Here is a 23,668-nt window from a genome sequence, read left to right on the forward strand (position 1 = left end):
ATTTTGCACGTCTGCTATAATGTTGATTAAGAACCGGTCAAGGGACATAATGAAATTTATCTGTGTAGCTTGAAAGGCCTCTGGGTTACAAGCTTTGTTTGCAGGTGCCACGACAGAGACTTAAGTCCCAGATAATAGGAGTATCAGCAGACTGAAGAGAACATGTCTCCTAGTCCTCATTTTTCTGTCCATTTAAACCTTTCCCCAGGGGGAGAAAGAACAAAACTACTTTTAATCCATTTCAGAGGGCTGCACCTTGGCTCTCTGCTGATCCACATGCACTGCAGAAAGAGGCAACGTTCTTGTTCATTTGCTCAAATGGCAGTGAAGTGTAAAACAGAAGAAGCTGGGTTTACATTTGAATTAACACTTTTATTTCACTCATCTCCTTGACTCAGAGGCTGATCTTTGCATGATAGTTTAATTTATCATCACCGCTTTGTGATTCTATCAAACTTCATTCATCTGTATTCTTTGTAAAGAGGAAAGGTGTACATTATCTCAGTACCATGTGTGAAAGGGGGCGGTGTGGTGGCTCTGTGGCCAAGGATCTGCACCTGTGGCTGGAAGGTTGCCGGTTTGTATCCTGGGGCCGGCTGAGAAATCCTACTCTGTTGGGCCCCTGAGTAAGGCCCTTAACCCCAACTGCTCCAGGGGTGCCGTATAAATGGCTGACCCCGTGCTCTGACCCCAAGCTTCTCTCTGTGTCTCCGTGTCAAATGGAGAGCAAGTTGAGATATGTGAAAAGGCAAATTCCTCATACAAGAAATTATATATGGCCAATAAAGTGATCTTATCTTATGTATGAAAGCTCTCCAAAAGATGGCAAATGAATGGATGGTTGAGACACGTGCCATAAAGCCCCCCAAATAAAATGATTGTTTCACTTCTCATTTACATATATTGTATGCTGACAGGACAATCAGGAAACTTCCAGGAAGCAGGAGGTCATTCAGTCCATCTGGTTTGCTTTTTGGCAAGTACTTCATTGATCCGCGGATCTTATCCAGACATTTGTTGGATATGTCATTCCAGACTCCCACAACTTCGTGTCTAAAGACATCTTTCCTCTACAAGTTTTAAATGCCTCATGTTACGTTTTTGTATTGTGAAGACGCCCACCGCTCAAAGCCCTTATCAAGGCCATTTTGGGATTTTAAATATTTGAGGTCCCTTTGTACTGTTCTCTGATCACGGCTGAAAACGTTTAGTTCTTTTAGTGTCACATACCAGTTGGGCTGATTCAGACCCTGTGCGGGGCTGGAGTGAAAAGTCGAGTGAGAGAGTGCGAGTTCCGTTACCGAAGTCCCAATCGTCAGGCAGTACCGTGGTCAGGAAGGAGGGCAGAGAAACCGAAGAGGGTCCGAAAACCAAATCCGATCCGTGAGGCAGGTCCATAGTTGGTGGGAAGACTAAATCCGTTAAACAAGAGTCGGGAGAGATTTCCTATCGGAGTCACCACGCATGCACGCACTCGCCGCCTCATTCCCACGTGCCCTGTTCACCACAATGAATCAATTATCCAGCCTCTTTTCCCCTTTCTCCTAACTTAAACCTTTCTGTCACACCTTTCCATGCTCACTATTGAGTTTCACTCACCAGAGCTACTCCATTCACCTGTTTGTCTAGCAACGTTTTGGATGACAGATTCTGCCTCACCACCGACTACTGACCTGCTCCACGATTTGGATTTGGAAATCTCTCCCGACTCTTGGTTTACTGATTTAGCCTCCCCAGCAACTACGCACCTGCCTCATGGATCAGATTTGGTTTTCGGACTCTGCTCTCTGGATTACGGATCTCTGCCTGCCTTCTTGACCACAGTACTGCCTTACGATTGGGACATCAGTAACGGAGCTCGTACTCTCTCTCTCAACTTTTCACTCCAGCCCACGAAGGGTCTGAATCAGCCCTACTGGATTCTGACATTTCCAAGTCCAATTCGTTAGGCAGGTCGATAGTCAGTGGGGAGGCAGAATCCATCATCCAAAAGGTAGCAAGACTATCAGGCGGCGAAAGGTATAGCTCAGGTGAGTAGAACTCAGTAGTGAGCATGGAGAAGGGAGGTAGAAAGGTATAAGTAGAACAAAAGAGGAAAAGTGGGGGGATAATTGTCACGGATGCCGGAAGGGACGAACTGTGGAATGGCAGGAGAGCGGAAAAAGACCCTATGCGTAGTGGCTGGACGGGGGTTAGCTCGGGCTCAGCAGCTCAGGAGTCGTATAGAAACCTATGCCCTCAGGCAGCGGACGTGGGGCAACCTGTTGCTAGGCAGGTCTCAGGACATCCGAACGTCAATGGTGAGCCAAGGGGAATGAGTGACCCAGAAATGTATAGTCCCGGGGAGAGAGACACCAGAAGGACAGCAGAGCAGAGGAAACGAGGAACAGGACAGAGTGAGAGTGCCCTCTGGCTGCAGAGGGCGTGACAATAATAGGTTAATTGCAGTGAAGACAGCTTGTTGGAATGTGACGGCGAGTATGTGGTTTTCGTGGAAACTCTGACACTTAGCCTATCATTAAAGCATATTCCAGTAAGTCCGGAAATGTCTCTGGTTGTTCCTTTCTGGGCTGAATCCAGATCAGCGAGGTCAATTTTAGTATGTTGTTTCCACAATTTCAAACTTTATTTCAATATTTCAGTTGAGGTCTATCAAGGGCAGTGACCAATTTTAATACAACACCAGTTGATTTGACAATAACACTATTAAATATACATCCAAACATTCTGTTTGTTTATTTGGATATTTCTTCCTCGTATTGTCTAGAAGTTGTAAGATGTAAATGTCAACACAAACACCTACAGTATGCCTTTTTCATAACTTGCTTCTCCAAGGGCAGTATTTCCAGCTTTTATATTTTTATTACCTGGATGTATCACTCTGCATTTGATGCTAAATGTCAGGTGTATGACGTCTCCTGAATTTTATTTAAGCCATTCGGAATATCCTTTGGCACTTAGTTTGATAATCCAGAGAACTTTTATTTGTTTACTAAGTAATTGCTTAGAATCGATAAGTAGATTGATATAAACTACATTGCCCCAGTCAGAGAACTCACCTATTATTTGAACTGTTTTCTATCCCTTAGCCAGCTGTCAATTCAAACACATTCATTACATTGGATGGCTACTGACCACGATTTTAGATTTGTTAACAAGGAACATTATCAAAAGCCTTCTGAAAATCTATATCCATCGGTGCCGAACTGTAATAAGTTGGTTTCACAAGATCTTAACATGATATCTGGATATATATTGAATATCTTATAGAGTGTTATTGCCATACAGCTGATCCTCTAATTATTCTATAATTTAATGGTTCAGTTTTTCTTTGCCCTTTCTGTGAATACATTCCTGTTTCTAAAATGCTGGGGGGGGGTTCCATTCCAGCAGGGCCCCGGGTTCCATTCCAGCAGGGCTATCTGTGTGGAGTTGGTATGTTCTCCCTGTGTTTGCATGGGTTTCCCAAAATAAGGCATAATCGGCTCAAATCGGTGTGTTTGTGTCTCTGTGGATCAGCGGCCCATTCAGAGTGTACCCTTCTGTGCGCCCAGTGCTTCCCAGAATCAGTTCCAGCTCCCCCACAACCCTGAATTGGAAAAAAGGGGTTAAAAAATGGACGGATGGATAACTTTCACCTTTAGTATAAGACTACTCGCTTTGTTTCCGCCGAAACATGTTCTGCTTATTTTACTTCTTCATCTCCGGGGTCTGCTCAGTTTATTCGCCGTGACAATTAAAAAAAAAAACACTCTAATTAGAGCTCTCCTAACCTTGAACAGTTTACAGTGAGCCCCTCTCATTAGTTTGCATTTAGTTTGCATATTTGAACAAGTGAAATCCTGCCGGAGGCGGCGGGAGTTTATTATTTTTGCTCCACTTCTGAGCGGGAGCTTTGGAGTGTCTCCGGGAAGCGGCAGTAAACACAAAGCCCTCCTGGGAACTGCTCTCGGAGCCGGAGAACCTCGACACATCTCCTCCTCCTCCTCCTCCTCCAGCACTGCCGCTACGGCCGCCGACTCTCTTCGCGTCTTGCGTTCGGTGCCGAATTGGCAATTTAACGAGCACAGCGCGACCGTGTTTCTCAGCCTGAGATCTGTGGGAAAAAGTAGTGTGTGGGCAGATTGGGCTCAGCCGGTGAACATGAGCGTCGTTTTTCTCTAACGGATTCTCTTAAGTGTTCTCTCACCTTACGAACAGTGCGCTGCCCCTTCTATACCTGTATCACTGTATCGAAACTAGGCAGTCTTGTTGTTATTAATATAACACTTGATTCCAATAGGATTTATTTGATTAAAAGTCTCTGTGGTTCAAGAGACTTTGTAAGGATATCAGAGGCTTTCTTTCTGGGAGTGAGAGCAGTAATAGCAACAGCAGAAGAAAAAGAATAATAAGTCACCTTTTTTCCCACTCATACAAACCTCCAATTAGGAACAATAATAATTACAATCCTTTTTATTTATATATATTGCCTTTAAAACCAATCATGAATACTTAAGTACATTAAAATTAGATAATTAAAGTAAGCCAAAAATAAGCTCAAAATTAAAGCCAAAAAGATTGAAGCATATACAGAAGATAAAACAATCATTGAAAACCTTTCTGAAAAAGTAAGTTTTTAGACTACACTTAAAAGTGCCTGATGTGGCTGAGGCTGTAATATGTTTTGGTGTGCTGATGGTGTGCAAGGGAGCCATGCTAACAACCCACTAAGCAGAAGCATTGTAACGAACAGTTCTTTCCGGACCCTATGTGGACGACACAATCCGAAGAAGTGGGAAACACTAGGAAAAGGTCATGCAGGGATACGGGGCTGAAAACAGGAGGGCGTGTCCAAAGTGCGCTGGTGCACGGGGAAGGTGTGGCCGAGGCAAACAATCCAGAAGTAATCCATAGAGGGAATCCAAAAACACAAAAATAAGTCCATAGCCAGGTGATCCATCCAAACTAGGAATTAAAACCATGAACCGGGTCGGAACCGGCGGACAAGGAACGGAAACAGAGGTTAAAACCTTAACGGGACCAGGCGCTTCCAGGTCCCGGACTCGCACGGTGAAACCAGATGCAGAGCCAGGATGAGCGTCAGCGCCTGGCTTTTAAGGTGGGCTGGGAAAAGGGAACAGGTGCACAGAATTAAGTCTAAAGTGAAAGGGCTGGAGCACCCTTAAGGAGGGGGGACTATAATCGTGACAAGCATATTTAAATGGATTTGAAACCTGACAGAAAGCCAGTGCAGGGACTCCAGTGCAGGAGTAATATAATCTCTTGCTCAAGATCCAGTCAAGATTCTGGCTGCCAAAGTCTGAACATATGGTAATTTGTCAAATGTAATTTTAGAGACTCCTACAAGGAGGGTGGTTTAATGAGCGATCATTGGAAAAACAAATGCATTAATCAGTTCTTCGGCGACAGACACAGACAGCAAGGGAGGCCGTCTGGCCATATTTCTCAGATGGAAAAATTATGTCTTCATAATATTCTGAGCACAGGGTTCAAAATTCAATCCAGAGTTGAAGGTCACTCCCATATTCTCCATTTTGGATCGGAACTCAGACACATTGTGTCAGTTGACAAGGTTAAAGCACTGGTTTTGCAGAACTGACAGGAGGAACCAAATAGCAAGACCTCAGCCTTATTACAATTACGATTGTGAGTTATCCAAACTTTTATATAAGACCTCTGTGTTAGATCCTGTAATTTTAGCATTTCACCAAGGGGAACCAAATACAAACAGCGAAATGCCCAGTATTGTGCCCTGTGGAACACCAGAGGTAACCAGCCCAACCTCAGAACTAGAACCACAAGGAGAAATTAAATGTTTGTGCTCAGCTAAATAAGAACATTAAAATTACAAACAAGAATGCATTTACTAGGCCCATCAATCTATTAGTTAGTTGCTCATTTCTCCAAAGCTAGCCGTATCTTAAAGGAAACCAGGGATTTGTTCCTAACCACCTCAACCCTTTTCAGATCCATTTAGATACAGATTTAAAACATTTAAGGGACATGATGTCAACCAAGCCCTCTAACCGAATATCATGATTTATACCACCAGAGCACAACTCCAGTCCTGTCCTGGAGAATGTTACCGTGAAACAATAAAAAGTTCTATGAAATCCCTACATCTGTATAAACTGGAAATTGTCTTGCACACGATCCCTGTCACACTGGTACAACAATGCAGTCCCAGTAAGGCCACTGCGCAGCCCACACAGTTAATATGCTAACAGGAGCTGAAGAAGACAAATGTTTGCTCCCATAATTGTGGAATACAGACACTGAACAGAAAGACCACAGAACAACTGCTTGTTTTCTCAAACACATTGATCTCATACAGTATATTTGTTTTAAGTTAAAGCCTGTGCTTGTTCTTCAGAAGCTGGGTATTTAGACCTATAAAACGTGCAGGGCAGTGACCCTAGAGGACCAGAGTGTGGATCCCCTGACGTACTCGAATGTATGTTGAAACATAAATGAATTAATTGCTCCCGACACAGAGGATCTCATTAGCAACTGCAACAAGGAATTTCAGTACACTCTAATACACTTGCACTACAACAGCACTTTCTAAGATCTTTGCAAGAAAAGGCAAGTTAGATATGAGCCAAACGTTATTCAGATTATCCAAAGTTCTATGAGGATTTGTATGCACTGGCGTGACAGCAGGAGTTTGCGCAGGCAGTCTGCACCATCCCACTTCTCAGGGAGACATTAATTATATTAAACACCAAGAGGCAAAGGGCAGACAGACAGGAGTGAAATAAAATGAAGGGAAGGGGGATTTGCAATGCGGAAATGGGCTTCACATGAGAGAACGGTTTAGTGAAGCAGGCAGGAGTGAGCTGTGGGGATATGAGAAAGAGGAGAACCAGCAAGTCGGACACACAAAGCATCAGTACTGTAGAGGCAAGTGGTGGGGCAGGAGTTTTGTGTCAGATGTTATCAATCTTAGTGGTTAGAAATTCTAGGAATGTTTTGCATTAATGAGATGCCATTAATGAGGCAAATAATGAGATGAGGCATGGAGTGTGAAGGTTTTAGCAACCAATTCATGGTGGAAAACAGGTATCTAGGATTGTTTTGATTATTACTGGTAATATGAGGAAGTTGTATGCATAATGTATAATCTCAATAATGGGAATAAAAATGAGTTTCCTATGAAGTTCACAATGAGACCTTAATTCACCACCAGAGATATTTCCTGGAAGGTTTTCTTTTAATGTTTCTATCATTCAGTGCCAATGGCTTGTTTGCTGTTTTAGTTGTTGGCTAACACTTGTGCTTTAAATTTGCTTACATTTTTGAAAAGGCAGGTCAAGCAGGACCCAGCATGATAGTACTGGAGTCCAGCAGTGGAAGAAGAGCTTCTTAATTGGGTGCAAAAGAAACTCTGCCGGTTAAACACACTTTATGTCTGTTGGTGTTTTGACAGGGAAAGAAGCTAAGAAGACTCATCCTCACCCTGGCCTCCCAACAATGTGCTAGCAATGTGAGTCCTTCCGTTTTTTACCACATACTTTTTCAAATCGATTTTTAATATTTTGGTAACATGTGTCGGGGGATAATGACTGTGGCGCATTGGCCTCACCTTGAGGGAAGACAGGATAATGGAGGAGTTGAGAGCTCATTAGGCCCGTGCAAACAGCAAGAAAAAGGGCGCCAGAAAATCATTATTAAGCTGCAGGTCCCTGGACACACACCTGGGAAGGACATTCCTCCAGGTGCCAGTGCCAGGAATCAGAGACTGGACTGTTTTACTGTGGGCAGTGATGTATTAGCAGAGATTGGAGCTCTAGTGCCTGTTGCCCTTATTATGATAAAGCGTGGTTTGAACTGAAGGCCGTCAGCCATACTTTGTGAACACTGCTCTTCACAGTCTTCGTGACAGTCTTCTTTTCCCAGTCCTGCCCCCTTGATCAAGGGACAAATGGAAAAATAGGTGGAGAGAACTATTTCTTAGGCTCCTCCGTTTTTGGAATTAGTTATTAATCCATCTCCTCTCCTGCAAAGCATATTGGGAAAACAACATTAAAAATGGATTAGGAAGTCATTAAAAAGGCAACAAGCTAATTCAAGTCTCTGTGTGTGCAAGGTGGTGCTGGGGGTAGCAGTGGGGCTGGTGTTGAGGGACTGAACGTCAAAGGGAGAGGAATTTGGAACAGCTGAAGTGTCAGTATGGAAATGGAGGTTCCAAAGTTTTCAGCCTAATCAAACTGTGTGGGTGTGTGACTGCACCAAGAACTGAGTCTCATTGCTCTGTCAACTGGCCCGTGTGCCTGAAATAAACTTCTCATTGACAAACAGAGGTTAATGGAGCCTTTAGAATGGGAAGAACTTTTACTTTATGCTTCTGTCACACTTTAGCTTTTTGTGCACTTTAGTTGATTTCAAGGAGTTGCTTTTACTTCCAGAAATGTATTCAACTCTTCATGACAAGAGAAAAATGTAAATTGCTTGGTAATGAAGACACTGTTTTAGCCAGAACAAATGTATCAGTTTTTTACATGGAAAACTGAGTTCACTATTACATTTGGGCTGTAATAGAAGCCCAGGAAATCAGGATTGCCGGCGGAGGCACTTGTGCAGAAGTTATTAGAGAGACCGAAATTAAGAAGAGCGTTCTGAAGGAATTCTGTAGGTGAGGGAATTAGCAGTGCAGCCTCACAGCTCAGACCTGGGTTCATTCCTGGCTTGGGGTAGTTTCACGTGTTCGTGTGAGTTTTCTTCAGGTGTCGTTTTAGACCGTCCACAGACATTCCTGCCAGGCGGACTGGTGTCTCATAATTGTGACAGTGTGTGAGGGGTAGTCCCTTCTGCTCTTCCAGGTCTGGCTCTGATGGACGGGTACAATTCTGTCTTTCTTGTTCACACTATTACTTGCACATTTCCTTGGATCAAAAGGCTAAAATCCCTCATGGCTGAGAGAGCTGACATAGTTCAAGTACTGTAGGTAGCTGCGTCAGCAGGCATAGGCTGCAAAGGAGCAAGTAAAGGTTTATTCCACGCTGAAAAGAGAAGAAAAAGAAACACGTTCCAGCTGTGGAGCCTTCTTTGGGTGTCTACCCGAAGAAAAGCAAAACACACCTGGAGAAGGCTCCACAGCCAAAACTTTGTGTTTCTTTAGCCATAGCCAAACCTCAGTGTAAATTATTAATTACTGAGATCTTGAAGTCTTTAATTAAGAAATAGTAACCTTATTCTAAGTATATGAAGTTTGCCAAGTCTGTGGGGGATCAAATTGTTTTGGAACTAATTTTCTCAAAGCATTATTAACAAAAGCCTCTAGGACTCAGAGCTTAAGATAAAGGAATGGGTGATGAACTCTTCATGGATTTGCAGTGTACTAGATCTCCAGGGTGTGCAGTGTGAAACAGTTCTCCTATAATCCCAGTGTGTGCAAATGTTCTTCTAGAACTCCAGGGTGAGAAACAGTTCTTCTAGAATCCCAGTGTGTGAGACAGTTCTAGAACTCCAGGGTGTGCAGTACGAAACACTTCTTCTAGAATCCCAGGGTGAGAAACTGTTCTTCTAAAATCCAGGGTGTGCAGTATAAATCAGTTCTATTAAACTACTGCAGATGAGCAGCCCATCAAAGAGTCTGTTCTTATTAAAATTCCATTTGCATGGTCTGTCATTTAAATTATTATGTGACAGATGTACAAGGTAACCCATAACTTCAAACACTCCATTGTAAAACATGAAAACAATGTTAAAAGAGACCCAAGCCTTAATAATTTCGTATGCTGAAGCAACATAATCACCTTCATCCCCGTATGCTGTTATATTAACAATGAAGAACACTGGGTCAAAAAAAGTTAACTTTTTAGATTCAAAATCCAGAAAGCATTATGGGAAGTCAGCCTCACAGCTGACTCAAAGCAATTTTGCTTTGCTTTGCAATTGCGTTGACAGCCTCGAAGCCATCTGATGGCAATGCTTTCTCGATTGAGGTGCTCTCTAGGTGGTATCTGCAGCTATACCAGTATGATTCCTCTGCATAATGTTCTAGCTATTCCAAAACATCACCCCAATAGTTGCAGGACTCCTTAAATTTTAAATTTAGACTGTCTATTGTCTTATTACTCGATAGACACATCCTGTCTAAGGCTGAATATCTGCCTCCCAAAGTGCTCAATAACAGATTCCAAAATAAAAGACCATAGATAGGATTTTACCCAATTTATTTCTGTTGAAATGTCATTTATTGGACTCACAGTAACAGAACAAAAATGACAAAACGAGTCATTGTCAGTTCTGCCTTTATTTTTGGGAAGGATTGGTAGCTGTGTGGGGCCTGGATGGTAGTGACTGTGTCTGTTGCTATGATCTTCAACTAAATGTCAGATGGAGAGGCTTCCTCCTTCTGCTGGTCTGCCTGGCACTACATAGCATATGAAGTGGCAGACCACTGCCACCCTGCTCTGTGTTGTGTCACACACATTGGCTGAAGTGCCATTTATTGTATTCAGCTGCTGAGACACCACACCTCTCTGGAAGCCACCGACAGAACTCTGCCACCCCTCCCCTCTGTCATTTCCTGTCTTCTATTCCTGCAGTTAGGTGCTTCAATGATTGCATTCCCCACCATCTGGTCTGCCGCACTCCTCACTCAGCCTCTGTGTGTGCCAGCTGCTGTCAGACAGCCCATTACCCAGGGGGCGATCTTATAGAATCTCTCCTAAAAGGCAGTGGAGGGGAATCCGTCAGGCTAATCTTGCAAACCAAAAAGTTTGTAAGTTATGAGGGGTCCTCACAGCAGTTAAAGCTGATGACTGATTTCACCCAATGCAATGACAACCTCTTTAAAACTCCAATGCTGAGAAAGGGTGGGAGATAGTAGCTGAAAGGAACTCGCATTTGCTTTGATTTGCTTGTCAAAACGTTCTTCACAGTCACTTCGCTTTGGCTCCTGAGTATTCCAGCACTCTGGTCCCTAACTCTTACTCTGTAGCAGTCCGGGTTTCAGCTGCTGTTAAGGCTGCTTGTGGGTCTCCCTCAGAGGCCCCAGCATGTGTCTTGTCTGCAGATTCACCCTCAAACACCTACTAAATAGAGCCCCCGTTCATACAGAGAGGATCACAGCTGCCATCTATCAAGGCAGTAACTTCCAGCAGCTGTGTCGTCTTAGATGAGCTTCAGCTGATGACCTGTTGACCCTTGCAGAAAGGGAGGTTTCAGTGTTGCAGGAAGCCATGCAGGAAATGCAGACTAAAATGTGAAATTCTCACCACTTCTGTTACCTGCTCAAGATCAGAAAAAACACATATTGGCTAGTTGGCTCACAGCCACAAACTTTTCATTGAGACAGATCCTAGTTAATCAACAGTATAGATTCTTTCAAGAAACAGGTGGATGAGATGCTCTGATTAATTAGATGCTTATTAACCAAACAGGCTGAATGGCCTTCTGTCATCAGTGACCTTTTTTTATGTTCTTGTCATTGATTACAATTGCCCCAAAACCTATCATCCCACCCTTGTTCTGCTGTTGCCTTGAAACTGGAGCAGTCTGGAGTTTGATCCAAATGGTTTATTCCCTTCTGAGCTCTTTCTCGTCCAACATACGTCATTTCCCTGTCATTCCCAAATCTCATCAAAGTAAACCCATCAGAGTTAGGGTCCTTCTGTGTTGCACAGTAAATTTGGTTTTGGTGTAGGACAGGACCATTCCTGATATGGCCCTCACGTTTCTCTTGTGTACCTCCAGGATACTGTCCATTACCTGAATGCCTCTACAGCCACCACCAGCACTGTACTCTCTGCAAATGTAGCGGAGCTCGTTTGGACACAGTGGCTTCATCACCCTCCCTGCAAGTAGCAGGGACCTCAGCCGCCTGGGCTGAGGGAGGTCTCTTTTAGCTCACTCGGGTGGTTCCCTGTTGCGTTACGCCTGGAGACCCGGGATCGCGCCCCAGGTGTTGCAGGACAAACCGGCGGGGTGGAGCGGCGAGGGCACAAGCCCGCGTGGAACCGCGACGGTCACACAAATGCTTTCAAATGTGCTTCTCCACTCCAATAAAATGAAGGTTTTCACTTTCTAGCTTGATTCCCGCAGGATACATTAACTCTCCAGCTGTACTGGAGTAGGGCCCTGCAGGAGGTGTTTCTGTCATGGGTAGATAAAGTCGTGAATCCCTTCAGGTCTGTTGGAGGAGCTCCATCTCACTTCCCCTCCTAGGAGCCTGTGTGAAAGGAAGCTAAGCACAGTTTCAAATCTGCTGCTCTTGGTGTGCTGCAACGCTAGTGGATCCTCTGTAGAAGCATTGTTCTTTGGTCTCATTGTCTTTGTGCTTCAAAGCAAGACTGCCAGACTCTTCAAGGACTGTCCCTTAGAATGACCACATACCATGTATTCCTTCATGGTGCAGACCAGCACGAGATCCTTTTCCTTCCTGCTGATCCATTTCTGCCATTCGAATGTAGATCCACACCTTCACCAGCTTCAATCCAACATCAATGTAGCATCAAAGTAACATACATAAAGCATACATAAAGCAGCAGCCGTATCACCCTGCAGCTCGCAGATGGCAGGCCATTGATGCTCAGCAGGTGTGAGCCTGGTCAGTACCTGGATGTGAGACCTCCTGGGAAAGCTAAGGTTGCTGCTCGAAGAAGCATAAGAGGGGTCAGTAGTGGGTACTAACCCTTCAGTCTATATGGGTCCCACTGGTCCAGTATAGTGACGGGGGACACTATACTGTAAAAAGGAGCCTTCCTTCATATGAGAAGTAAATGCAAGGTCCTGACCCTCTGTGGTCATTAAAAATCCCATTGTGTTTTTCGAAAAGAGTAAGGGTGTTACCCTGGCATCCTGGACATATTTCCCATTAGCCTTCACCACTCTTGGCCTCCTTATCATCCCCATCTCTGAACTGGCTTTATCACTCTGCTCTCCTCCCCACTGAGAGTTGATGTGTGGGGAGTATTCTGGCGCACTATGGCTGCCTTTACATCATCCAGGTGAGGTCTGCACACTGTTGACGGTGGAGGGGAGTCCCCATTACCTGTAAAGCGCTTTGAGTGGACTGTCCAGAAAGGTGCTATATAAGTGAAAGGAATTATTATTATTATTATTATTATTATTATTATTATTATTATTATTATTAACCACTGTAAGACACATTCACAGCAGAGTGAAGACATAACAGAAACGAAAGTGGAAAGGTAGGCTTTATCAAGCACTGAAAAATGTTTCCCGTTATCCTGTGACACTGCGATCTCTTTGCCATTGGGTAGTGGTCTGTGCAAGAAGCCACGAGTCTTTTGTACATTAGTAGAGACAATTTTATCTGTACAGTATGTGAATGTGTGTCGATTTTTGTGATGTAATACTTTAAAACCGGGGACCTTTTTTTAATGAATTCTAAATTCAGTATCAGAACTGCTGTTGCATATTGTGTGTATTTTCATCTGCAGAGAGAGGTTAGAGAGTCCACACTAAGGCCTCACATTTCACAAGAGTTCCTTGCAAATGATTTTCTCAAGAACACACTCCAAGGAATAAAAATCACAGGCTGTAGTCATGTGTGCAACACATACTTCATGGAAATGCAAGCTGATTCTTCTGGATAAATTGTTTCTTTATTACATGTTCATAAGGGAACATACTATTATATTCTTATGAACATATTAACACGTGATATTACAGTATATTCAAATATATTCTTTTAAGTGGGGAATGACAATAAAGCAAAATCATCCACCCAACCAAAAAATAAGCTGGGGAATTGGTAATTGATCATGTAATTTGGCATATTATTAAATCCATAATACTACTGCTGAAATTATAGAATATTAGAAATTCTAAAATTATAGAATTATTGAAAAAGAGAGGAGACACAATGGCTCAGTAATTTTGGTGCAGCCAGCCTAATGCAAAGGCAAGCTAGTTATCTGTGTGTGCACATGGCCATGCACTGAGCCTGGGGGGGTGGGGGGGGTGCTGATGAGGGCTGGGAAGGATGGAGGAGGTCTGGGAAGTAAAGTCCATTTCTTTGCCTGAAGCGGGCAGCGGCAACATCGAGTCATTGTTAGTTAAGAACAGTTACAAAGGAGAGGAGGCCATTTAGCCCATCTATCCTGTATGTTTGTTAATAGCTCATTGATCCCAGGATCCATTCCCAGCGCTGAGGTGATCTTTATTGTTTGGAAGCAAAGGAAAATTAAAGGAAAAAGAAAACGTTCTTCACAGTCACTTCGCTTTGGCTCCTGAGTATTCCAGCACTCTGGCCTCTAACTCTTACTCTGTAGCAGTCCGGGTTTCAGCATGTCTTGTCTGCAGGTTCACCCTCAAACACCTACTAAAATAGAGGCCCCGTTCATACAGAGAGGATCACAGCTGCCATCTATCAAGGCAGTAACTTCCAGCAGCTGTGTCTTCTTAGACGAGCTTCAGCTGATGACCTGTTGCGCCGATGACAAAATCCCTTTATTTAAATCTACCCTTTCAACTATATCCTAGCATTTTGCTCATCTTTTTAATTCCCCGTATTGTTTAGAAAGTGTAAGTGATGTGTTAACATAAGTGTCCCGATTGTAGTCCCTCCCCCTTAACGGCGCTCCAGCTCTTTCACTTCGGACCTCATTTTGTGCACCTGCCCCTTGTTCCAGCCTCCTTCCAGCCCCCCTTAAAAGCCAGACGCTGACGTTAATCCGGGCTCTGCTTGGTTTCCGCATCATGTGAGCCCTGGCTCCATTATGCTTTTAGTTTCTGTTCCCGTTCCCGTCTCCCCTGCCGGTCCCGACCCGGCTCTGGTTTTTAATCGTTATTCCCGGATGGATCGCCTGGCTTTGGACTTTTGCTCTGTCTTTGGATTCTGCTTTTGACTCATCCCCGGATTGTTTGCCTCGGCCACACCTTCACCGACCACCAGCACTCCATGGACACTCCCCCCTGTTTTCATTCCTGTATCCTGCATGACTTTTTCCCCCGTGTTTTCTTTACTTTACCCTGGATCGTGTCGTCCGCATAGGGTCCGGAAAGAACTCTTCCGTTACAATAAGCTTCCCTACAGTGAGTCCATTTCATAAGAAGTAATTTCTCACTCAGCATTTCATGTTTTATTTATAGTTGATGTTTTTACTACCTGCAAGCAAAACCCTTCACTTGTCTATGTTAAATGTCGACTGCCAGGTGTTTGCCCAGTCTTGAATTTTATTTAAACCCTTCTACTGAAGTGTTTGCTAATCCTCCATATTTGCTATAATTCGCAAACATGACTTGTCTATTAAATATTCCAGAATCTAGACCATTAATGGAACTTAAGAAGAGCAGTGGTCCTAGTACAGATCCCTCTGGTAATCCACTAATTACATCACCTCAATGTGAGTATTCCCACCTTATCTGTAACGCAGTCAGAGTGGTCACTGTGTATGAGACTTCATCTATTTCACCACACTCCACTCTGACGTTCCTGAAACCCCTTTGACTTCAATTATTTCTCATTGAACAGCTTTGCTGTACACACAACCAGCTCTGATACAGAGCATGTCTGCACAATGGGCCCAATATATTATAGACTTAATCATTATTCTGTTATACCTTCTGTCTCGGATGAGTTGTTTAGCGTTTATTACTCTCAGCAATTATTGTGTGGGCTCTGTGCTGTTCCTTATTTTCTCTCACCGAACGGTGTGTAACATCTTCATTCAAATAAACACTCTCCAGGATATACCAAACCCCACGACAGATAAAAACCAACCTCCCCAGTCAAACGTTCCACTGAGACACTGCTTGCTCAGGGTGGAATACAACACCTTCTGTGATGGGAATCGGATGGGTGACCCTTCAGAAGACGTCCGTGTTTAATCTGTCATCCGAAGACTGACATTGAGTGACAGGAGCTGCAGCTGCAAACTGAACTCATTGTCTCTGTGTTTTGTCCCTGATGGTGTTTTCCAGGCCTTGATAGGAGTTTGGATCAGAGGCAGGGCTGCTATGAGCAGCTGCCTTTTTCTTTATCCCCACCTGGGAATATGGCTTCAGCCTTCTTTCATTTGGGAAGCTGTTGTAGTGAAAGGCCTGTCAAGACTTCCATCTCGTTGCCACAGCAACGGACCAACCTCTTGTGGGGAAGGGACAGTCCCCAGTGCTGTGGAGAGATGAGCTGACCCATTTCCACAGTGTAATGTACCTGATACCTCAGCTCAGGCTGCTCCACTAACCTTCAAAGCAGGTGAAGGGCAATCAGGCAACGCTTTCATTTGTAATTGTGATACGTCAGTGTGAACAGTGGGCTGACTTCATGTAAGTTGCCCGCGGATGAAGGCAAAAGCTAAATAAATTCATTGAAGAAGATGAGGAAGAAGACAAACAGGGCTGAAGGTCACTGTAAAAGCTGGTTTATTCTTTCTTGGTTCCGGTTTTACTGCCTGGTGAGAGATCAGCTGTAGGGCTTTACAAGAGCAAAGAGGGCACTGCCCAGTTTGGTGCCCCCTTGTTCTGTACTGCAACTTTTTATCCCAAGCTCACTGGGTCAGGAATTGCAGATCAGAGGGGCCTGTCCTTCAACTGTCATTGTCTCCCATGAATCGCTGGGAGATTTAAAACTCATCCTTCTACCAGTGAGATGTTAATGAAAGAGGATCTTGAAGGGGTTAAAAATGGAATTGTTTATAAAGGACTCCCATTCACAGACATCCTCTAAAATTCGGTCTGATGGCAGCTAAGCAGCACACCTTTAGCTGATCGAAATCCTTAAACAGACACTATTTGGGATATACTCATATGTGCCCTTGGTTTTTTTTCATATTCTATATTAAAAAAGGAACATTGCTAAGCCTGTTTAGTAAGAAAACTGAGGGTGGAAAAATAAATAAAATTTTCTTTTCCCTTAGCCTGGCCTTAAGACTGTAAACCTTCTTTCAGTATGTTTCTGTCAATGTAACCCACCGATGACAGTGACATCAGTGGAAACAAATCTCATTCATAGCAGGGCACAGCAGTGTTGTCAGGGCTGCGTCGTTATAGCGACCCTGCGGCGTAGGTGTCTAAGAGCTGCTGAGCAATTAAACGTGAAGTTTAGTGCTCAAAAGTGGGTCACGCCCAGAGATCGCTCGTCTGTTCTGCCCTGGATACAGAGAGGGAGACGCTCTTCAACATAGCATGGCTGTTGTTCACGCGGTCCTCTCGGCATTCTGGGATAGGTGCCCAGGCCTCTTTGCTCTAAAAATATCCAGTCGGTACTCTGCTTGGGTCAGGCACACAGCCACCGGGAGACAGGAAGTAGCACAGGCCCAACGAAAGGTAAAAAATAGACAAAAAAACTGGTGCAGCCAAACACAAAACTACCATCCTCGACGTCCGCTTGGCACATCTGATAACTGCAAATCCTTGATGACAGCTAATGCTGAGGCTCCCTGTGGAGGTCCAGAAGATAGCGCAAGGTCTGCACATCCTCTGTTTCCACCGGGAGCTCAGTCAGTTTAGTGTGACTTAAGTTTGACTTTTACATTTGGCGACACTTGCACACATATTTGCTTTTGAGAAGGGTTTTCTTCCTTGTCCTTGCTGTGCCAGCCCTCTGATGAAAACACACCCGCGTGTTTAATGAGACTCCTGGTTTTCTCCAAACCACTAGAACAGCTGGACCTAGAAGAGGATGAAGGACATGTAGGTCAGGCTTTCCAAAAAAGAGAGAAACGATTCTGAATGGGAACTGTCAGTGTTCTACAGTGTCAGATGTGTGTGGAACAATTTGTAAGGTAAAGCTGTGCATTGGGAGTCATTCAGGAGCATCCAAGAGGAGTCCTGCTTGGATTGTTGGGCCATTAAGCTGCATATTACCAGGTGAAGAGCATGACAAGCCCGATATCCTCCTCCAATTTGTAACTGTCCACACATCCTTCTGTTAAAAAGACTGGCGTTTTGCAAACAAATGTGCCAGAGCATCACAGGAATTCTCATTGGTGCAGGAAACAGATAGGAAGCCATCTACACACTTTTAACCACAATAAAGACAACAAATAAAGGCAGTCTTTCCAGTCCGTGTAGATAAATGGAAAGTTGTTGTTTTTTCTTTCGTTTCTTTATGTCACTTGGCTTTCCTCTTCAGCCTTCAGATGTGACGATCTCTTTGAGCAAATGAATACATTAATCAAGCTTCACAATCAGGGCGGATTTGACACGACCTGCCTCCCAGTCTCTGCAATTGCGAGACGCAGCTGAACTCCAGCAGCGCCGCGCAGCACGGGGGAGAAGATGGTATTGTGAAAGAATCGCTGAGGTGCTGAGACTTTACAGCACGTGGTGTCCTGGCTTTCTTCTCCCTCGATAATGTTCTGAGGGGGCAGAAAGGAGATGGGGGGGGGGGGGAGGAGGAGGGCAGGCAAGAGTGACAGAGAAGAGCCAGAAGAGACCGAATCTGGGGAGGTTAGGTGGCAATAGGTACTAGGGAAGGCTATTTCTATGTAGGTCAAGGTCGAACAAAAAGCCTTTAAAATAAATTGGAGTGATGGAAGAGAAATGAAGCACGCTGTTAAACAAAATAAAACCAAGAGAGGCTCATTTAAAGGACCTCGGTTTGAAATCAGCTTTCCACATAAGCTCTGATTAAACTTTACAGGGCAGAAGACAGAAATCTAGGACTGAAGGCTAAGCCTCCTGCAGGACAGTCCATTTCCCAACAGTCACAGTAATTAACCCTGAAACACAAAGCCACAGCCTTTTCTGGGAGCAAACAGGTTTAGTGGGAATAACAGTAACGCAGTCCACACCGTGTTTTTTATTCTATTTCTTAAATAAGAAAGGAACCAATTGTTTCATTGTCCTCAAAAAACAAAATCGCAGTGGCAATTGTTCTGTCTTTCGTTCTTCAATATTCGGGTCACTCCGTGGTAAAATGTTTAGCTGTGTGAAAAAGTAATTGGAGGACCTCACCTCAGAGGTTCACTAACAGCAATCATCCCCATAACATTTTTAAAATGAAGATGTACATCACAGGGTGAGAAATTTAACCTAAGCCTCTTAACTGCGGGGCGCGGAAAAGAGTGTATATTTAGGTCGAAATACAGAAGGCAAGAAAAGAGGTCCATTCTTTCCAGAGAGATGCAATAACTCAAAATCCTCGGAACTACTTGGAAACCCTGAATTTTAACTCTTGGGAGTATAACGGTTTGAAGAAGAGGAAACTTACTGTGTTAGTCTGACAGAACCCTATAAGGGGTATGTCTTCCAGATGAAATGCGTTCTAACACATCCACGTTGAATCAGACTCTGAAGCAATACAAAATAAATCGACACATTTGCTCAAGAGGGGAGTGGTGTCAGTGTGTGTTGGCTGCAAAGGAACAAGTAAAGGTTAAGTTTACACTGAAAAGTCAGGAGAAACATCTTTCAGCTTCTACTGGTTTGAGAAGACGGCTCAACAACCAAAACAGTGAGTTGCTCCTTTCAATTTTCTCAGCATGGCATTAACATTTACTTGTTCCTAAATGCAATTGTACAATAGTAGGATTTACAGATTTTCTTTTATTGGGTTTGGTTGATCCAGGAGAGAAGAAAAGTGCTGAAATGGGCGGTTTCTGTGAAATATCGGACCAGAAATGTCTTGTTTGTTGCTCTGAGCATTAATACATCCTACTGTACAGCCTCCCGTACTGCACCAACTATGAAACTGTTTTATAACTTTTAAATGTGAAAAGGGAACGCTACAAACCTCAAATGAGGACATGGAAAGTTATTCAATGTCTCTGTCCCCAGCATCCAGTCGCCTCTATCTTTGAATGCTTTTTTTTTTCCTTCTTTTAAATCTTTGGAGATTGGCTAAAATGAGCAACCATCCATCACAACAGCAAAAACGCTGTAAATTTATAGCAGCGAATATAGGGCAGAGCAGCTCAGTAGCAGAATCTGTAGAGAGTAATTAGGACAAGGTTAGAGTGAGACACACATACTCACTCTCCTCTCCACAGAACACAGCGCCGTCACTCCCTGAAATCGCTCAGTGCAGGATGGATGCAGCTGACAAAAGAATGATGAGGTCCCTGGACACTTTTCATGGGTCTGTCCCCCTTTTCATAAGAGCGACAGACGTGGCATCGTGTCTCCTGAACAGCACAGATAGGTTTCTGAACACCAGGAAAAGGGAGGTAACTATTCAAATGGCTTTTTTCTTGAGCAATCAGCCCATTTTTCTGTAAGAAATTATTTATCGAAATGTTTTGGAATTAAATTGGAATCCAGAAATATTGAAGTTAATTCATGTCTGGTTTGAAAGATTCTTTGAAAGATTCATCATACTGTAAGTGCAGTAAATCTAGCCCTCGTCTGTGTCAAATTCTTAAAGCCACCATCAGTATTCAATACCGGCTATAGGACACCAGGGGCCTTTAGACATAAACTCAGGACCCTCTGCTAAGATTTCACCTCATGTGTGAAGTGCAGCCATTAGAGCATGAAGGAAAAGCCCTGTTGCCTTGCATTGCTGAATTGAATGTTATCATGAATGTTATAGTTCGGAGCAGGATTGCCACAGGTCAGACCGCAGGGATTGCAGGGCCTCACAAAGATGGAGGCTCATTGTGGCGCAATGCCAGAAAAATACTTTTTTTTTTCATTTGAACACTGGGAAGAACAGCAAAAGGGAGCCCAGCAGCTTGCAATCTTCAGATGGGCTTAACATAAACTCGGACTTTTCTCAGCTGTGCGTACACCGAAGAACAGGCCATTACGTTTGCCATCGGACTAGATAAGAGCACACTTTAACTGTAACTGTAACTGTAACTGTAACTGTAACTGTCCTGTAACTGATTAAGCATATATTGCTCCCATCGTAGATCGTTTACCTCAGTGTCAGATCAAAGTTCCCATAGACTGGAAATACCGTAAGCAGTGACAGTGGGTGGAGTTAGGACCAAGTTGGTACAATTACCGGTCAGATGAAAAAACCTAGCCTTCCCCTCCATTTGTAAAGATCAGAGATGTATCCATCCTAACTTGCTAATGCTTGAAAGGTGCTGGATCAGGAACGTTACAGAGGTTCAGTTGGCATCAGTGGCTATCCCATGCACCAGCGTGGTGTCTGACAAGCATGATGCTGGAACTTGGCTCCACTCTCACTGCTGGTGATGTTAGACCAGCGCTGACCCAGCCTTTCTCTCTCATCCAGAAACGTTATTAAAAAGGCCTTTTTCCAACCACCCTTGAGACATTTTTAACACTGGTACTGCAGCTGACACCTCATGTCTGCTGTCTCCATTCTGATCACTTCAGCAAAAAGCGTCTGCAGCACACTGGTGTTAAACCTTCAGCCCCAAATTCCCAATATCATCCCTGCTCTGTGAAGGCGGTTATTTAATAAAGAACTGAAGCAATAAAGCAGCAAAACGTACCCGCCAGCCCCATGATTGTGAACTTTACTTGAACCCTGACATCAGATTATGGCCCCACTGAGTGTTTAGTCTACTTCTCGGATCTATTCTATGTGAAGCAATTTCCTTGTTAAATTTTCTGGCCTCTTTGAAAGGTCCACTGAGTGCATTCTAGACTTGAAAATGACTGCCTGAGGCCAGGAGTCAAAATGTGAAAGTTGGTTTGGTTATGAGTGAATGATGTCCTGTAAAATGGTTATTGAGTTCAGACAAAGGGCCCATTGCACACCTTGGTTCTCCAGAATTAAGGCTGTCAGTCACTTGAATACTTATGGACCTGATGTCTCAAGATATCTTTCACCAAACCCAGTCAACATCAATAAGAAAAGGCCTTCATCCCTGCTGTGTCCTGGTCTTCTTTGTTGTAATAGAGGAATGGTAGGCTGGATTGGTTTGAAAGTTGGAGCCTGAGACTTGTTTTTATCAGAGCAATTAAAACACATCTGGGATTTGTTTCTAAGATTTGTCAGGTCTCAAACCTAATGATGAGAAACGTACTATTTTGCGAATTGATCCTTTAGCAAAATCATAATTTTCACTACAGTGCAATCTGCCTATTAAATGGTCAAATGGTCCAGTGGACATGTTGGGTATTTATATTCCAGGAAATATGCAAGAACTTACCAAAGTAAATTTTGTTTGTAAATTAAGTAAAATCGACAAAATATTAAAACCATGGAAAAGTATAAAATTTACACTTTATGGTAAAATAACTTTAATTAATTCTCCAGTTTCTCCAGTGTCTTTTAATTTGTCTCCCATCTCCACCTGAGACTTTTGTTTAACTTGAATGAGCAAAAGATATTTAATTTTATCTGGAACGATAAGCCAGACATTATACAATGAGTGCAATCAAGGGGTGGGTAAAATATTAATTAACATAAGGCCTTGAATTACGTTCTTAAAGCTACCTTGATTCCAAAACTGTATCTGAATAAACTATGGTTTATTAGTAAATTATTGAGATCTTATCATCCAGTTTTTGAAAAAGGGTTATTTGACTTTTTGCAATTACAGCCTGTTAATTTAAAAAAGATAAGAAAAGAACTGTTACTAAGTATGTCAGGATTCCTATGTCAGGCAATGCAAAGCGGGTTGGAGATTCAATTTAAATCCCCAGAAATTCAGACTGCTGTACAGAAACAAATCCTTTGGTTTAACTCAAACATTCAAAGAACTGGGAGACCCTTTGCATGGTATCTAATGATGCAAAAAGGTATTGTTTTTATAAAAGATCTTATCGACAGTAATTGTAATTTTATGTCTTACACAACCTTAAAAGAAATACATGCAAGTGTCAGCAATTCCTAAAAGATGGAAAACGATCCTGAAGAGAGGAAATACCACAAATACAGGGCCTTGTACTGCTCCCATTCCATGTATAAAAAAATCACATGTGGTTGAAAAATATCAAAATAAATAAAAAGATCTACACCTATTTTAGAGAGAGTAAAGGGTTGAAGTCTAGTCCAATAAAGATACAAAACAGTTGGGAATACATGTTAGATGTGCCAATTCTAACGCATTCTAAACGCATCTACACATCTACTGCTACATCTGTTCTCTTTCTTTTCCCGTTTACAACCGTTTTTTTGTGCAATATATGCCAGGGACACGTGCAATACATTTATATTTATATCTATATTTACATCTATATTTATATTCATATGTGTGATACGATTTTTCTGCGTACTGTTCTGTTCTAGTTTGTTCTTTGTGTGTCCGGACTGTGAAGAACTTTTTTAGTGCACCCCTCACTGCACTGATTGTATTTTATATATTGTACTATCAATATTATTGTATCATTCATTACACTGTGGCTGTGTTGTCTGTGTAAAGCTGCTGTTGCACTGCAATTTCCCTCACAGGATCAATAAAGTATCTATCAATTCCATGAAATCAAGTTTTTTAACGTGATACTACCATGGATGTCTCCATTAGGATTATTCAATTTACATTATTACACAAAATATTAGCAGCTAGAAAAATGCTTAATCTATGGGGTTTGGAAAACTCCCCTAGGTGTAGGTTTTGCCATGTAGAGGAGAAAGATGTAACTCACCTATTTTGGTTTTGTCCAAAAGTGGCTTTATTTTGGACTCAGACCTGAGCAATGGATTTCTCCATACAGCGTTGCCTTTCGAGTAAATGTACTTTTGGGAGACTTGAGAAATAATTCAGACGATATTATAAACTGAATTATAATGAATTATAATGTTATGGAACCTAAACAGGTGCAAGATGTTTGTAAAACACCACTGGCACCCTGAAACGTTCATTTAGATAGATAGATAGATAGA

General features: G+C 43.0%; 1 protein-coding gene across 4 annotated transcripts in view; it reads left to right on the plus strand.

Moving 5' to 3' along the window:
• Nucleotides 1-23,668, plus strand: part of LOC148648018 (disks large-associated protein 4-like) — a 252,800-nt gene that overhangs the window by 143,424 nt on the left and 85,708 nt on the right. For all 4 annotated transcript variants that reach the window (XM_088608349.1, XM_088608348.1, XM_088608352.1 and 1 more), the window contains exon 3: nucleotides 7,433-7,489. The gene's annotated coding sequence lies outside the window, so the exon portion shown is untranslated. The remainder of the gene's footprint in view (nucleotides 1-7,432; nucleotides 7,490-23,668) is intronic.

Source organism: Lepisosteus platostomus, chromosome 15 (genome assembly GCF_059453375.1).
Source record: "Lepisosteus platostomus isolate fLepPlt1 chromosome 15, fLepPlt1.hap1, whole genome shotgun sequence".
Taxonomy (NCBI): domain Eukaryota; kingdom Metazoa; phylum Chordata; class Actinopteri; order Semionotiformes; family Lepisosteidae; genus Lepisosteus; species Lepisosteus platostomus.